Raw genomic sequence first — 17,709 nt, 5'->3', positions numbered from 1 at the left:
AGCAGAGAGTGCCAGAACCATAGAAGGCTCCGTCATGGAGAAAAAGAGTACCAGAACCAGAGACGGCTCGGTGACAGAAGTAGACAGAGAGTGCCAGAACCACAGAAGGCTCTGCCATGGAAGCAGAGTGTCGGAACCAGAGACGGCTCGGTGACAGAAGCAGAGAGGGCCTGAACCACAGAAGGCTGTGCCATGGAAGCACAGAAACCGGGAGCATAGAAACTGCAGTGATAGAAGCAGTGTATGCCACAACCATAGAAAGCCCTGCGGCAGAAGCAGAGAGTGCCAGAACCATAGAATGCTCAATCATGGAAGCAAAGAGTGCCAGAACCAGAGACGGCTTGGTGACAGAAGCAGAGAGTGCCAGAACCATAGAACGCTCAATCATGGAAGCAAAGAGTGCCAGAACCAGAGACGGCTCGGTGACAGAAGTAGACAGAGAGTGCCAGAACCACAGAAGGCTCTTTCGTGGAAGCAAAGAGTGCCGAACCTTAGACGGCTCAGTGACAGAAGCAGATAGTGCCACAACCATAGAAGGCTCCGTCATGGAAGCAAAGAGTGCCGGAACCAGAGACGGCTCGGTGACAGAAGCAGATAGTGCCAGTACCATAGAAGGCTCCGTCATGGAAGCAAAGAGTGCCGGAACCAGAGACGGCTCGGTGACAGAAGTAGAGAGGGCCTGAACCACAGAAGGCTGTGCCATGGAAGCACAGAAACCGGGAGCATAGAAACTGCAGTGATAGAAGCAGTGTGTGCCACAACCATAGAAAGCCCTGCGGCAGAAGCAGAGAGTGCCAGAACCATAGAACACTCAATCATGGAAGCAAAGAGTGCCAGAACCAGAGACGGCTCGGTGACAGAAGCAGAGAGTGCCAGAACCATAGAAGGCTCCGTCATGGAGAAAAAGAGTACCAGAACCAGAGACGGCTCGGTGACAGAAGTAGACAGAGAGTGCCAGAACCACAGAAGGCTCTGCCATGGAAGCAGAGTGTCGGAACCAGAGACGGCTCGGTGACAGAAGCAGAGAGGGCCTGAACCACAGAAGGCTGTGCCATGGAAGCACAGAAACCGGGAGCATAGAAACTGCAGTGATAGAAGCAGTGTATGCCACAACCATAGAAAGCCCTGCGGCAGAAGCAGAGAGTGCCAGAACCATAGAATGCTCAATCATGGAAGCAAAGAGTGCCAGAACCAGAGACGGCTTGGTGACAGAAGCAGAGAGTGCCAGAACCATAGAACGCTCAATCATGGAAGCAAAGAGTGCCAGAACCAGAGACGGCTCGGTGACAGAAGTAGACAGAGAGTGCCAGAACCACAGAAGGCTCTTTCGTGGAAGCAAAGAGTGCCGAACCAGAGACGGCTCAGTGACAGAAGCAGATAGTGCCACAACCATAGAAGGCTCCGTCATGGAAGCAAAGAGTGCCGGAACCAGAGATGGCTCGGTGACAGAAGCAGATAGTGCCAGTACCATAGAAGGCTCCGTCATGGAAGCAAAGAGTGCCGGAACCAGAGACGGCTCGGTGACAGAAGTAGAGAGGGCCTGAACCACAGAAGGCTGTGCCATGGAAGCACAGAAACCGGGAGCATAGAAACTGCAGTGATAGAAGCAGTGTGTGCCACAACCATAGAAAGCCCTGCGGCAGAAGCAGAGAGTGCCAGAACCATAGAACGCTCAATCATGGAAGCAAAGAGTGCTGGAACCAGAGACGGCTCGGTGACAGAAGCAGAGAGTGCCAGAACCATAGAAAGCCCTGCAGCAGAATCAGAGAGTGCCAGAGCCATAGAAAGCCCTGCGACAGGAGCAGAGAGTGCCAGAGCCATAGAAAGCCCTGCAACAGAAGCAGAGAGTGGCACCACCATAGAGGGTTCAGTGAAACTGTGTTGCCACTGTACAAATCAGCTCCGGGAACATAAAAACAAACTAACATGCCCGGAGGAGAGCTGCAAACACGATGCAAAATCTATATCAAGCATCGTATGAAAGGTATCCAAGGGCTCTCATCTGTAAGTAATGAAAGTTAGCAGGTGGAGAGCATATATGGCTTATAGCTTTGTATTCATATAAGGCTTTGCATTCATACAGTTTCATGTCACTTAATAACAACTTTTCCACAAACATGCTGAGAACAACATTGCCTGCAAACAATAATCTACTCAGACAAAATCATAAAGCGGGACACATTTTAAAGGGAGACGACATTGCAAATGTCTTAAAGCTGATTGAAAAGCAAAATACACGTTTTCAGACTTATTGCAGGAAGAAACGTACATATATCCACAGACAAAATACAGAAGAGGTGATGTGGAACCAAAAAAGGGAGACCTGAGAGATCATGATATCATGGCTCAAGAAACACAGAAAGGAGAGACCATGTATGGACTTGTCTTTCTGTAGCAGTGGTGTAGGCACAGCTTGTGGGGGGGTAACAAAGGAAAGACAGAACCTGGGGGCCTGACTGAATTGGTGTCAACAAGGAGAATCTACCAGTGGATCGTCTTGTATTTAGCACTCAGGTGCTCACAAAATGTTTTTTTAGGGGCTGGAGTAATTGTGGACATTTTGTCTGTAATGCCCTATGAATTAAATACTTATTCTCTAGAGGTCATAAATTTGTCAACACTGTATTATGTTGTATCTGAGTCGCTATCCCTCTACCACATCCTGGGATAAGAGTTCCCTGCTTGCTATTGCTACCTTTGGTGAGATAATTGAGTAAAGGAAGTAGATTGATAACTGAATTGGAATTACATATATTATTAGTCTTTAGGCCTCACAGTCTCCTTATGCCTTTAGTCTCTTATCTGTAAACATTGGGAGTTCTTGGAAACAGGATCAGTTAAAGTAGCAAGTGCTTTATGAAATCCCTGACAAGGCCCCGTGCCCTCCCACTCCACTAACGGAGATGGGCGGTGGGCAGGCACAAACACCCAGCCTCCACCGCTATATATGGTAGAGTGGGAAAATTGTATCCAGGGCACCAGTAGACGTGACATTTAATCCTGGATTTACTACTTTGCAAAATATGCTGATTGTGAACTCTGAACTTTAAAGTCTGGCCAGGTCCACAGCACAGTGACATTTCTTTGGTGAGAGTAGGCCCTGAATCTCGCCATCAGAACCACTCACACCCTAATTATCATGTAAAGAGCAAGATGGAAACTATTGAATCAGAAGGCATTTTCTTTTTATTAATCTCAGCTTCCCCTTGTGACAAATTATGCGCTCTTGTGTAATCACTTTCTGAACCAGTTTTTCTGCTCCTTTTTTAACAGAAATCAGAAGAACCGTAATCAAGTTAAACAATGACAGTCAGTATCTGATAAGAAAGCAGGTAAGTAACCCAACAAACATTTGATTTTACCCATGGGAAGGGAACACCCAGTGTCATAGTAAAATATGGTGTAGTGGGAAAGTTATGGATCTTGAAACAAGAAGTACGGCACTGTTGTGTTGATATTCCTGCCTCATGAAATTATTTGAAAGTCATACCACATCCTTTCTATGACTTTGTCTCCCTAATTACAAGTATGTGATATGTGCGGGCGAGCACTGAAGGCTCAAGCTAAGCTCTAGTCATATGCGTGACTTAGCTCAAGTTTCTCTTGGATCCTCGAGCTCTGTCCAACCCACAGCTTAATGTGGCGTCTGTCTGCCCATCCATGATTTAACCTCATGCGCCAAGAATAAAAGACAAAGCATTAACTTTTGATGCAAATGAGAGAGGAAAAGACATCTATCTGGCGGCTGAACTGACAATGTGAAATGAGAAACCTGGGGTGAGTCCCAGGTTCCCAACCTGACCTTTCTTTGGTCCCTGCCAAGTGTTTTATATACATGAGTTTAGGATGTGTGTGTACAAAACACTATTCTCTTTGTAATTTAATAAACTATAATGTTATTCCTTGTATAGCAACATGCTAGGCCACCCAGAGGGTGCTCATTATAACTGACTTGCCTCTTGGCTCACTAATAGCTTTGGTGACAGGGCGGAAGAGAGGGCTGGGGGGCTCATAAATGTTTCCAAGTTCATGTTTGAAAACTAGCGCTTCTAACAAATGCCTCTCAATGCAGTGATGTAATCTGATGTACTAAGGTGAAACACTTCTGCATGTTAATGAAACACACACTTTATCATATTTTCACATATCTGTTTCCTGATGTCTTTTAAAATTAAGATGTCCCTGAAGATAAGTGGTGCAGGACACCTTTGGTGTTTATTTTTCTTTACTTCATTTGGCATGTAAATAAATGCTTGACTGTTTAACATATTTCTGAATGTTGGAGCTCTGTCAAGTGAACAGCAGCCCAGAGCTGCTGTTCATCTGGTGGCCACAAGAAAAGGTCAAAAGGGCTGCAAGTGACCTCTGGAACATAGTTTGAGTATCTACGATTTAGTATTTCCTCCACAAATCAGAGGTTTCTTTGTTACCACCAAACTTTAAATCTTGATTCACACTGGGTCTCCATCGCTATAAATAGCAAAGTAAGGGTCGAACTAACTGGATCTGGAGGTCATTATTTGGCGTCAATATTTCTGAATCTATTTACCTTTCAAGAAAGGAAGAGCCAGGCACTTTGCAGAATCCACTGGACTGCTGGAATATCTTCTAGGCTGGTTTACTGGAACTTCAAATGCAGTAAGTATATTTAGGCTGTAAAAAACATACAAAAACACTATTAGGTTGGTGCTCAGTAAAAGCGAAGTTTAACACATTTCACCAGCAGTAGCCACCTTACAACATTTGCTAAAATATTTACCCTTGCACACGGCACTTAAGAGGTGCATAATATGTGGGAGCCTGCAATTCCTGTATAAAAGTCTGCCTCTAGTTTCTTTACTACAGGCGATTTGAGACGCACCCAAGTCACCTGAAATACAGAAATGGCACAGCTGCTCAACTGTAATAACTCATTACAATTGTGTTCTGACCTCACAATCCATACTACAAGAGCCATGAGCCAGGGGAAAGGCAGGTCATAGAACATAATTAATACTTCAATTTCAAAAACGAAAACAAAATGTGACTTTTCCTTCTTCTGTGCTATTTTAAATGCACAGTGATGAGTAGAAAGGAGATATTTATGCCTACATATTTATTTTTCCACGTTTTAGGTAATAAAAGGAAAGAAACAATTTATCTGCATGTGTATACACATTTTGAGTTACCATATGTGTTCTTAAAATCTAACTTGTATTAAACTGATTAATATCATTTTGTAAACAAACTATCTGTAAACTTTGCACTTGTATAGCGCACTACTCACCCGTTAGGGTCCAAGGCACTGTACACATACTGCTGAGGAACCCCTCCTCTTTTTTCCCTGGGAGGCACCCACTCGTGGACAGCCCCAGGGTGAAGCCAGGTATCAAAGCGCTGCAAGGGCTGTTGTGGAGATTAAGCAAGCTACTGCCCAGAGTTACACCCTTTAATTAGATTAGGCACCAAGGCAAGAATTATCTGGTCCGTGGGACCCATTAATTAGATTAGGCACCAAGGTGAGAATTATCTGGTCCAAGGGAATTGAGCCCAAGACCCACCCAGGTGGGAATTGAACCCTGGTGCCAGGCCAGATTTATGCATCAGGGTCTGCAGCTCTAACCATTGTGCCACGCTTCTCCACTTTCGTATGAAATTAAAACACACCAGGGTTTTAAGTGTTTTGTGAGAAGGGTGATGGTGTCGACATGTATTATGATTAATAAAGTACCTCCTGCCATACATTATAAGGATATTGTAAGTCACATTGGAGTTCCATGACCTTATAAAGGAACTTGACCTTTGGACTCATTCCTCTATATAGTCACAGAACTCCTATGTGACTTGCCTTATAATGTACAGGATCGTGTATATAACACGTAACAGCATGTATATAAAGTCTGAAAAGTAACTTAAATCCCCAACTCCAGACGGTGGTATAAAGGTCTAACTAGCAACATGGTAGGAGACAGGGTTCTTCTCAGATTTAGTCTTACCAGGAGCACCATATTGTAAGCAGAAGCAGTGAGACTTAGGGAACACTTCTGCAATCCCATAAAGCAACGCTCCAGCAGGTTTACTGAGGTAGGACACAGCCAGGAAAAAACTAGAGTGATATATACACGCTGCAATGCTGAACACAGGTGCTGCTGCAGTTCTGAACATATAAACAAACATTAAATCAAGCAGGTTTTGTGATGCTAAGTTCAAGTCCCCATGGTCTGAATTCGGTTCCTTGCCTACAGTGGATGCCTCCAGCTCATCTGTCCCAGGCAGCATTTATACAGGCGTGCAAGTGTCAATAGTGCAACAGGTGCAGTGCTACCTGGGTCCAGGGTGTAACGAGTCCCACTTACACCAGTGTGTGATTGCTTTCTCGGTTGACAAGCCTGAGCTCTGTGTGCAGCGCACAGGAGCCGGTCCCTGCCTCGAGGCGTGACGCGGTGCACGTACGTGCCCTGCTTCTGGTCTCCAGTCACAGCTGTGGGAGTGACGCGAGTGTGATCCTCGCCACCTCCTCCACACCCGAGCCATAGAGGCGCAACCGTGGCAGGCTGTGGAGGGCGCTGCTCCTGTCACACGTGGCATCACTGGAAGGCGGCGAGGCTGGCGCTGCTCCAGGGCTCTGCAGAGCTATGCTGTGCAAAGGGCCAGCCCTGGGCCTGCATCTCTTCCCAAAACCCTACCACAGACACTGAGCAGGTGCCCTGTCGTGTTTCTAATGACGGGGGAGCTTTCAAGCCCTTCAGCCTGGTTAACAAAACAATGGCGCTGCGCACCCGTCTCAGTAGCAAACAGGAGTCCAGAGACAGGACCAGCACTGCGCGGGGCTCGTCCTATACGCGAAGGGTCATACGGGCTGTGGGACAGTACAGGTTTGACGCAGGCACGAAGCCCAGGCCAGACGCATCCAGCACCGGTGAGCCCAGCTGCCTGGGGATCGGGCCACAGGGTCAGGCTGGTACCACATATAGGAGGCGATAGGGCACTGCTTAATTTGTGCCAGTGTTTTCAGGTGCTCAGCAACGGCACATATTTCGTAACTTCGCACACATTTAAGGCAGTCTACCACATGGTGGCGTTGTCAGTCTATTTCTTTTCAAAAGTACAGATATGCAAAATGTTTAACAATTACATATACAGCCCAAAAAAATAATACCATATTATTAAGTCATTCTTAAAGCTTTGGGTCCATATTGCAACATCTGTATGACTTTAATGGCAAGCAGGTGTTGTTGGTACTGGTATTTGGCAGCACTGGCAGGGACTGTAAGAGGGCACGCAGCAACGGCCCCCTGAGAAATCCTTGGGCCCTGGCGCTTATATTTTACAAATTAAGCACTGCTACAGAGATGCCGGTACCGTACAGGTTCAACCGAGACACAACGCCCAGGCTGTGAGCCAGGGCTGGGGGAAGGTGACCCTACAACCACCCGAATGTAGGGGCTCTTGAATAAGACCAGTGAAAGGCTGCAAAGTGAGCAGGGCGCGAGCTAGCACAGGGGCACTGTGACCCATGGCCATAGGCAGAAGGCCTTTTAATGGCGGCCAAGTGGCCAGGCCCTAGGCCAGATCTAGACCGGGCTGGTACTAAATAAACAAGGTTACAGAGATTCTGGCAGGTACAAGCACAATGAAGAGATGATGACCAATCCACGTACGGCAGAGGGGGCAAGGAAGCCCTGTTGCCCATGTGCATATAGGATTCTTGCACCGGGTCTTTTGTTGGCAGCCGAGTGAGCACACAGACAAGCGAATAGTGGGCCAGGCTTGTACCACCGGGGTTTGACTGGCCTACGGCAGGGCCACTGGAATTATGCAATTGGGTGGTTGCAGCGTTTTTAGCATAATTATAGCTTTGCCACATTTGCCACATAATCCATTGACAGCTGCATAATATGCAGGTTTTCACAAAAAATAGTTTCTAGCTCAATCGGTTCAAAAGTTACTAAAAATGCAGTGAGATGTATTACCATGCAGTGAAAGGCCCTTTGAAAAGGTTGACATGTCACCTTTCTGTTGCTTATTGCTATATTTGCATGTTAAACTGGGACTAATGGGGCGTAACCAATACCCAGACAGTGTTAACAAGTGTAAAAATAACAATATAATGAAATAATATTATCACAATGTGTGCAGCATAATTGCTGCATAATTCACCTTTTCTTGCTGCCACAATTTATTTAACCCTGCTGCATAATTTGGATCTCTCCTGCCGTATAATTCCAGTGGTCCAGCCCATAGGGCAATCAGGCATGTCCGGAGGGATGGTCTGAAATGTCAGTGTGTGGGCTTGTTTTAGGCTGTTTGTGGCCTGTTTTATGGTCCTGAGGGTTGTTTCTACTGTTGATTTCCATGATATCACCTCAAGCTTTGGCTGCAGCAAGCACAGATGCATTCAGTACCCCATAGCTTGCAAAACATCTATATAGTATGTTTTTATAAGTTCAAAATGATCCCAGTTTGCAAATGTGGGCCACTTTTTCAGGTATCTGATTTACTAATTGTGTCCAGTTTTATTTTACTGCCTGGGCCTGTTTTCTGTCCCAGTATGACCCTGAGTACTACATAGGCAAGGTCACACAAACTCAGGAATAGTACAGTTTCAACAGAGGCACAACAAGGGGGTTTAAGGCAGTGCTGGAGCAGAGTGACCCCCACCCTATTGTGACAGGCACCGAAACTCTGATAGACCTGCAGCCATGCGAACATTGAAGTTGTTTAAATAAATATACAAACAATTAAAACGTTAGTTACAAATGTCCATACCTGACAGAAATGATATTTGCTAAAATAATCCCACTCATAATAAAAACCTCTGGCTGAAACGTACAGCGATAGCCTCTTGTGGCTGACAGTCAAGGCCACTGGAATTATGCAGCACAGTTACTAAATTATTGAGCAAGAAAATGTGAAATATCTAGCTTAATGCAGAACATTTTGTGATAGTATTACCTCATTATTTTGACATTTTTACACACGTTAACTGTATCCTGGCAAAGGGTTCATCTCATTAGTACTCGTCTCCACTCAAATACAGCAATGAGCAACAGAAAGATGATCAGCCAACCGTTGCAAAAGGTCTTCCACTGCACAGCAACCCGTTGCTGCATTTGTAGTAACTTTTGATCAGTTTGAACTTGAAGCACACAATTTTTGTTGTTGAAATCTGCAGATTATGCAGCAAATGATGGATTATGTGGCACATGCAGCAAATCCACAATAATATGAAAAATGACACACCTGCAAAATCCCATAATTTCAGTGGCCCTAAGTGCATATAACTAAATTCCTTTCTATGGTCTGTAACATACAAGTTACTTACCTTCGATAACGAAATGACTCGTAGAGACATATTCTAGTTGCAGATTCCTTACCTTAGCATTTCCCCCAAGAATCAGACTGGATCCGGAGATTTTTCTTCGAGCAACACCCTTGCGCGTTGGTAGATGGCGTCGGTCAACTCCGTGGGCGTCGTTGGCATCGTAGTCACCGTGATGATGTCGGGAGTAGTACATAGACGCCGCCTCAGCGCAGTGATGTCAGTTTCTTTTAACGACTTTCCACGCCAAAGCGCAGAGCCACTAAGAACACTGAGATTAGTGTGCCAGAGCTAAGGACCTGAAGGGGGAATCCCTGGTTCTAGAAATCAGTTTGCAAGCGAGGAGGATGGGTGAGTTGGTAAGAAATCTGCAACTAGAATATGTCTCTACCAGATATTTCGTTACCGAAGGTAAGTAACTTGTACATCTGAGAGAGACTTCTAGTTGCAGATTCCTTACCTTAGAATAGATACCCAAGCAATGCCATCCTCAGAGGAGGGCTGCGAACCAAGATCATACTAGAAAGTCCTGCATGACCGAATGACGAAAGTAGCCATCCCGACGGACCTGACTGTCCAGGCAGTAGTGTGTAGCAAATGTGTGCAGAGACGCCCATGTAGCTGCCTGGCAGATACCCAGGACAGGAACTCCGTGTGCTAACGCAGTGGAAGCAGCAGTCGCTCTGGTGGAATGAGCACGCAAGCCCTCAGGGGGTTGCTTCTTGGCCAAAGCGTAGCACATCTTGATGCAAAGAAGTACCCATCGAGAGATGGTACGTTTTTGCACCACCTTCCCTTTCTTCGCACCCACATACCCGACAAAGATTTGATTATTCATCTGGAAATCTTTAGTATGATTAAGATAGAATGCCAATTCTATTTTTGGGTCCAGACGTTGGATGGAGTCTCTCCTCCTCATGGGAAGGATGTGGGGGTGCGTAAAAAGTAGGTAGGGTGATGGACTGGCCTACATGAAAAGGCATAACCACCTTTGGAAGGATGGAAGCCTTAGTGCTACACTACTTTGTCAGGATGGACAGACAAGTATGGAGGTTTGGATGAAAGGGTCTGAAGCTCACTCACCCTGCGAGCAGAAGTGATGGCACAAGAAATATTCTTTTGAAGGTGAGGAGCCGTAAGGGACAATTGTGCATCGGCTCAAAGGGAGTACACATTAAATAAGTAAGGACAAGATTGAGGTCCCACTGAGGCATGATAAATGGAGTGGGAGAAATAAATGAGGAAATGAATGGGTGAGACCTTTTAGGAATCTACTCAAAATAGGAGATTTAAAGAGTAAGGGCTGTTCAGGTAACCTAAGAAAGGCCAAAATGGCAGATAAATACCCTTTAAGGGTGGCCAAAGCAGAGCCCTGCTGGGCCAATGAAAGAATGCTCAAAAGAACCTCAGATAGAGGGGCAGAGAGGGGATCAACAGATTTGTTGGTGCACCATGCCACAAATTTATGCCAACGAGAGGCGTATACCGTTTTGGTGGAGGGACTCCTGGCTGCCAAGATAACATCACAGACTTCAGGGTGGAAGATCAAAAGGTGTCAACTGGTGCCGCTCAATCTCCACGCATGAAGGCAGAGATTGGACAGTTTTGGGTGGAGAACCGTCCCCTGCTGCTGCGACAGAAGATCCGCCTGAAGAGGCAGGCTGAGTGGAGGATCGATTGCCATACTCAGTAGCTCTGGATACCAAACTCTCCATGCCCAGTCCGGAGCCACCAAGATGACTTGTGCCCGGCCATTCCTGATCTTCTTGAGAACTCTGGGCAGAAGTGGTATAGGCGGAAAGGCTTAAAGGAGGCCGGAGGTCCACTCGATACGAAAAGTGTCTCAGAACAAGTGCCACCTTGGAAACTCCAACGTGCAAAACAGCTGACATTGCGCGTTCTCTGCAGAGGCGAACAGATCTAACCAAGGCTCTCCCCACTGCTGAAAGAGTCCTTGTGCCACCTCCGGATGGAGACGCCATTCGTGATCGGCTGTGCACCAACGGCTAAATTTGTCTGCTCTGTTGAGAGAACCCGGCAGATGTTGAACCAAGAGGGTAATGCCCTGATGTTCCAGCCATGTCCAGAGACATAGTGCCTCCTGACAAAGGGTCCAGGACCCTACTCTGCCATGTTTATTGCAGTACCACATGGCGGTAGAATTGTTCGTAAACACCTGCACTACCTTCCCTTTGAGAAAGGGAAGAAATGCTTTTAACACAAGCCTGTCCGCCCAGAGCTCCAGAAGACTGATATGGAGCCCAGACTCCGCCGGAGACCAGAGGCCTCTGATCTCTGTCTCTCCCAAGTGGCCGACCCAACCCAGAAGCAAAGCATCTGTCACTATCGATAGATCTGGCTGGGGAAAGGAGAGGGACCTGCTGTGGACCCAATGAGGATTCAAAAGCCATCACTGCAGGTCTTTCGCAGTCCCCTCCGAGATCTGGACGTGTCAGAGAGATTCCCCTGATGCTGCACCCACTGGAACTTCAAGTCCCACTGCAGAGCCCGCATATGCCATCTGGCATGTGTTACTAGCAGGATGCAAGAGGCCATGAGGCTCAGCAGCCTCAGAGTCAGTCTCACCGAAACCCAAGACTGTGGCTGAAAGATCTGAATCATAGCCTGAATATCTTGGACTCGCTTTTCGGGAGGATAAGCCCGAAACTGCACTGTGTACAGAACAGCTCCGATGAAAGGGAGCATCTGAGAGGGAGTCAGGTGTTACTTCAGAATGTTTATAGTGAACCCTTAGCGTGTGCAGGAGACTCGCCGTAGTCTGAAGGTGGGAGATGAGTTTCTGGGGCGAGTCTGCCTTCAATAGCCAGTCGTCGAGGTAGGGGAAGACTGAGACCCCTAACCTGCGCAGATGAGCTGCAACCACCGCCATCACTTTTGTGAACACCCGAGGGGTGCTGGTAAGGCCGAAGGGGAGCACGATAAACTGATAGTGCTCGTGACCTACCATGAATCGTAGGTAATGTCTGTGGGCAGGCAGGATGGGGATGTGGAAATAAGCGTCCTGCAAGCCCAACGCTACCATCCAGTCTCCTGGGTCTAAGGCAAACTGATCCTGAGCCAGGGTGAGCATTTTGAATTTCTCCTTCTTGAGGAAGTAGTTGAGGTCCCGAAGGTCTAGGATAGGACGTAAGCCCTTGTCCTTTTTCGGCACCAGAAAGTAGCGGAAATAACAATCACAACCTATGTCTGGCACAGGGACCTTCTCTATAGCTTCCCTGATCAAGAACACCACGACTTCCTGGCGGAGAAGTGCCAAATGATCCTCTGGAAGTGATGGAAGCATAGCCAGTGGGGCAGATTTGAAATGGAGGGAGTAGCCCTTTCAAACGATCTGCAAAACCCACCTGCCCGTAGTAATGGATTCCCAGTGGGGCAGGTGATGGCGAATCCTGCTGCCAACTGGATGGGAGTGAGGGGACGGACTAGGAAGGTTGGAGGCTGCAGCGGGGGCAGTGGTCGACTGGGCAGACCTCTGGTTCCCTGTTCCACATCCATTTGGGATTCCACATCCCCGGCCACACAGCAGCTGAACAGCATGGGTGGCACGATGGCTGGGCGGGGGACGTGACAGGGAGCTCCTTCCGCGGCCATGAAAGGGGCAAAAAGCAGACTGCTGGGGGTGAGGGGCAGCAGAAAGACCAAGGGACTGAGCCGTAGCCCAGGAATCCTTGAATCTCTCCAAGGCCGTGTCCGCTTTGTCTCCAAAGAGACGGGAGCCATCAAAGGGCATGTCCATGAGCGACTGCTGGACATCCCCCGAAAAACCAGAAGTACGCAACCAGGCATCTCAAGGCCACTGTCGTAGCAACCAATCTGCCCAGAGAGTCAGTCATGTCCAGTCCATATCGTATCGTGAACTTCACTGCATCTCTCCCATCGTTGACAGCTTGGGAGACGATAGCACGGGCCTCCTCTGGTATCTGCGGCAGGACTTGCGCAACCATATCCCACAGAGAGTGGGTATAGCGGCCCAAAAGGCATGCAGTGTTCACGGACCACAGCACAAGACTGGAGGAAGATAACAACTTCTTCCCAAATTGTTCAAGTCTTTTTGATTTCCTATCCAGGGGTGCAGAAGGGAATGCACCTGAGGACAAGGAAACCTGGATGACAAGACTCTTAGGCGTGTGGTGTTGGGACAGGAATTCAGGGTGGTTCGGAGTGGGACGATGGTGGCATGCGATATTCCTATTCACAGGAGCCCCTGTGTTGCGTTTGGACCAAGTACCCAAAGGGACATTGGAGAGGGCTTCATTAAAAGGTAAAAGGGGCTCAGGTGTGGAAGCCCCTGGCTGAAGCACCTCTGTCAGGAGGTTGGACCTGACCTCCACAGTAGGTAGCTCAAGGCCAAGTACCTTGGCCACCCTACTGACCACCATACCATAAGTCGCTCCCTCCGCCGTGGCCACGGTAGGAAGAGACAGCATGCCAGCATCTGGATAAGTGTCCAGTCAACTGGAATTTGCCCAATTCCTGTGCCCAGTCTAAAGATGGCTCATCCTGGTATTCATAGGGGTCCAGGGGCCCCTCCAATCCTTCCCCTAATTCGTACCCATAGGAAAAAGTGGGCAAATCTGACCTAGGTTGAGTAGACCCCATCGAAGACAGGGGTGGCATCGGCTGAAGCCTCTCCGACTCTGAGTCGTCAGGGATAAGGATTGGGTCGACGTCGATAGTGGGCACTACCAATGTCGGGAGCGTTGACAATCGACCCGGTGCTGGGGAAGGTCTCAGTGGTGCGGCCGGGGCGGATCCCTGAGCGGATCCGGAGGGGACCCTGGTGGCTGGAGCCGAAGCCGCTGGCACGGACCCCGAAGGCCCCTCAACCGAACCCCTTGGGCCCAAAGGTGCCGTATTGGGGTCGGTCTGCCCAAAGATGAGGCGCCTGGCCTCATAGAATTGTTTAAGCTGGACGAGGTCGCTCCGGCTCCCGGAAACTCGGGGAAGTGCAGAGCGGACCCAGAAGCAGGCTCTGAGGACGGGGACCTTGAGCGTCAACGCTCCTCCAGCATCGCATCAGCCGAGCGACGGGGCAAAGTCGAAGTGGGTTGAGACCGCTTCTACTTCTTCCTTTTCTTACCTGCACCTGAAGATTTTGAGGAAGACAAGTGGTGGTGGCTCCCCGAACGGTCTTGAGACCTTCCTCTCGAGCGAGACTGGGACCTACACGGAGTTGAGTGCCAGACCGCCATGAGCTTGAGGGAACGCTCCCTCGAGGCCTTCGGGTGCATGGCTCGGCACTCAGAGCACAGCTTCGGGTCGTGGTGGTGCTCCAAACACCACAGACAAACCTGATGCGGATCCGACACCGACATCATGCAGTGACAGTCCTCGCCGGCTTGAACCCGGTCTTCGGGGACATCCTCGACGCACCAAAAACTCACTTCACAACTTGACAAAACGGTTGAAATCTGTCAAAAAAAGACCAGGGCAGCTCTCTATGGCGCGGAAAGAAAAGAACTGATGTCACTGCACTGAGGCGGCATCTATGTACTACTCCCCATGTCATCACGGCGACTATGACGCCAACAACGCCTGTGGAGTCGACCAACGCCACCTACCAATGTGGAAGGGTAATGCTCAAAGAAAAATCTCCGGATCCAGTCTGACGCCTGAGGGAAATTCTAAAGAAAGGAATCTGCAACTAGAAGTCTGTATCAGATATAATGTGATAACAATCCACTGCTAGAGGTATAATGGCCTCGTGCTTTTTGCTCCAGGCCAGGCTGGTACTAAATAAGCCAGGCCCATTGCCTTTGTAATGAGTTTTTTTTTTAAATAAACAGGCAGGCCTACCACACCTGGCATCACATGTTCCTGCAGAGCAATCAAGCCAATATCCGTTATTATCAGCTTGTCACTCTACCCAGATCAGGCATACTGTACTGAGCATAAGCTTTGCCACAAGGAAACCATCAGACAGACATACAATTGCATATCAATACAAAATTACAATAAGTAAAGCAAACTACTGTCTCTCCTAACAGGGCTCAACAAGGATTCTCACAGTTAAAATCTTCTACATCCCTGGTTTGCCAGAGGGGGTAACAAACACCCACCCCTTAACCCTTGCCTTCTAAGGTAATCTGTGAGATGCCATGCAACAAAAATATCTGTAGGCTTTCATAAAGCATAATAACAATTCACTTATAAATGCCTATTGACTTTAACATATGCTTTTCACGATCAACATGCCAGGCTTACTGCCATTGTCATAACTTTTCATGATAAACAGTAAAGCCTATGGCCTGTATCATTGGCTTTTCACCACTACTCAACCCTATTGTACTTCACGAAACTTTGTAAAAGGCACCCATCCAGCATATAGTCGTTGAAGTACAAATTAACAGAAAATTACAGTTGTCAAAGCATAATACCACCTCTCCTAAAACAGCATAGCCAGTAATATTGTAGCGTGTATCTTCTATCCCCATAGTTTGTTTGGGTAGATCCTCAACAGCATCCTTAAAAACCTATTTGCTTTAACACATGCGTTTCACAATAAGAAGGTGAGGCCAACTGGCTCTTTTCTAAGGTTTCATAATGAACAGCTCAAACCAATGAACTCTGGCATGACTTTCCCAATGAACCGAAAAGACCTACAGCCTTTTACATTGACTTTACACCCTACCCAACACCTGCCTGTTCAAGTGCACGTGAATTGGCAGCCACCATCCGCACTGTTATAAACTTACAAATATATGGAACAAATCCAGCTTGCAAAACAATATACAACTACTCTCAAAAAGCCCTATCGAGAATCATCGTAGTGGAAGCCCCTAGAGTTTGTCAAAGTGGGTGATCAAGGCCAAAACCCTTGGCTACCACAGTAATCTGTGAGATTACATGTAATTAAATACCTCTCTGTCTTTTCAGTTATTTTTTTTTTATAACATAAGGTATTGTGACAAGTGCACAGTCAGGCCAGACCTAAAAATCCATGTAGATTAGTGTAGACCCAGGCATCGCATGCTGCTCCCAAACACAAAACTGCACTATGAAGTCTAAAGTTAATGATGGAAGGAGAGGTTAGGTTGCTGGGCGGCAGCCATAATACTACTGGCCCAGGCAGCTAGATAAATAAATACAATAACCCTGTGTGGAGGGGAAGCACTTTTTTCTGTGGAAGCACACAAATTCTACCCAGTCAAAACATGTTATCTTGTCTACCAAGATGTGGGTGGAGTCAAAGCCCCTCTCTGTAGTACTTCTGAAAGCTAATTTTTTGGGTTGATCACATTATGTCTGGCGAAAGCTGCACTGAGACGCCAGACCTAAATGATCCCATCCCCCCACACACACCATGGGAGAAAACACCTATGGTGCTTGGGCCATTAGTTCTTACTTTTTCTAAACAAATTCCCACTTTGGAAGTTTGGTGTTAGAAAAGTGAAAAAACATTAAAAAAGTTTGGTGTAAGTGTCCGTCAAGAAGGAAGGACAAAAAGCCAAACTTTTAAATGGCTTTGTATGAACCAATGTGCAGAGTAAAGGCATGATGGCAGACGTAAAGACCTCCACCACCCTGACTACTTCGTCTGCCGACCTCCAGATCTGACCCCATGAATATTTACATGTTTAGTGTCAGTCGGGGATGTGGGGGTGATTCCTTAAATCCCCTCTGTACTGGAGAAGCAGAGTGAAGACAGATGCACGGCTGTATAGGAACCCGGTTTCCCTTTCCTCAGCCTTACTGGTTCTTTTGCCACACCTTTGAAGGGTTTGACCTGCACTATAGGGACACGAGATTATCTAAAAACAAGCAGCTCTGGACGTTTTAAGCAGACTCTGTGTTTACATTTCCAGCACTGTTTGCATTCCCGCTGCTGCCGCAGCCACAAGTTTCCAGTAGCAGTACTGCTGTGTGTTCTGCTGGCAGAGGTGTGGTGACTGCTGGCTGACACGTCAGCCATGGGGTGGGGAGAAGTGTGGCCCACAGCTGCAGTCTGTAGATGGGGGATCAGGGAGCAGAGAGGCCTACAGCACCGTGGACAGGCGACTCTGGAGCTGCAGGCCCCCCCCCCCGCACAGTGCACAATGTGACATTCTTGGGGAGCTATGAAAACACAAGCAAATATGATAACTTGTCTTTCATACCAATTTATTTTCAACTTGATGTTCAAAAGTCCTCATAACACATTTCTGTGAATTGCAATTTGAAAATAAATTGGTATGGACCCGCACTCAATCCTTATTTGAATCCAGGGACTCCTGCTGAGTGATTGCTGGAAGCCGGTTAAGCAATTTTGTTCATTTGAACCTCATAACAATACAAAAATACAGAAACGAGCATTCCTCAAACAAATACATAAATGATTGAATATGTCAGTTAACTCACACACAAATATAAAGAAAGCAAATGTTCATTGTAGTGGGAAGAGTGGGACT

General features: G+C 47.4%; 1 protein-coding gene and 1 long non-coding RNA gene across 5 annotated transcripts in view; one reads left to right on the top strand and one right to left on the bottom strand.

The window, feature by feature from the left end:
- SLC38A5 (solute carrier family 38 member 5) overlaps positions 1-17,709 on the bottom strand; it is a 372,114-nt gene that overhangs the window by 261,352 nt on the left and 93,053 nt on the right. For all 4 annotated transcript variants that reach the window (XM_069209561.1, XM_069209560.1, XM_069209559.1 and 1 more), the window contains one exon: positions 4,550-4,653. The gene's annotated coding sequence lies outside the window, so the exon portion shown is untranslated. The remainder of the gene's footprint in view (positions 1-4,549; positions 4,654-17,709) is intronic.
- The window catches only part of LOC138260989 (uncharacterized), a 75,200-nt gene that overhangs the window by 56,767 nt on the left and 724 nt on the right, over positions 1-17,709 (top strand). The window contains exon 2 of the long non-coding RNA XR_011199037.1: positions 3,274-3,332. This is a non-coding gene — a long non-coding RNA (uncharacterized lncRNA). The remainder of the gene's footprint in view (positions 1-3,273; positions 3,333-17,709) is intronic.

Source organism: Pleurodeles waltl, chromosome 10, assembly GCF_031143425.1.
Source record: "Pleurodeles waltl isolate 20211129_DDA chromosome 10, aPleWal1.hap1.20221129, whole genome shotgun sequence".
In the NCBI taxonomy this organism is placed as follows: domain Eukaryota; kingdom Metazoa; phylum Chordata; class Amphibia; order Caudata; family Salamandridae; genus Pleurodeles; species Pleurodeles waltl.
This window is presented reverse-complemented; position numbering and strand designations above follow the sequence as displayed.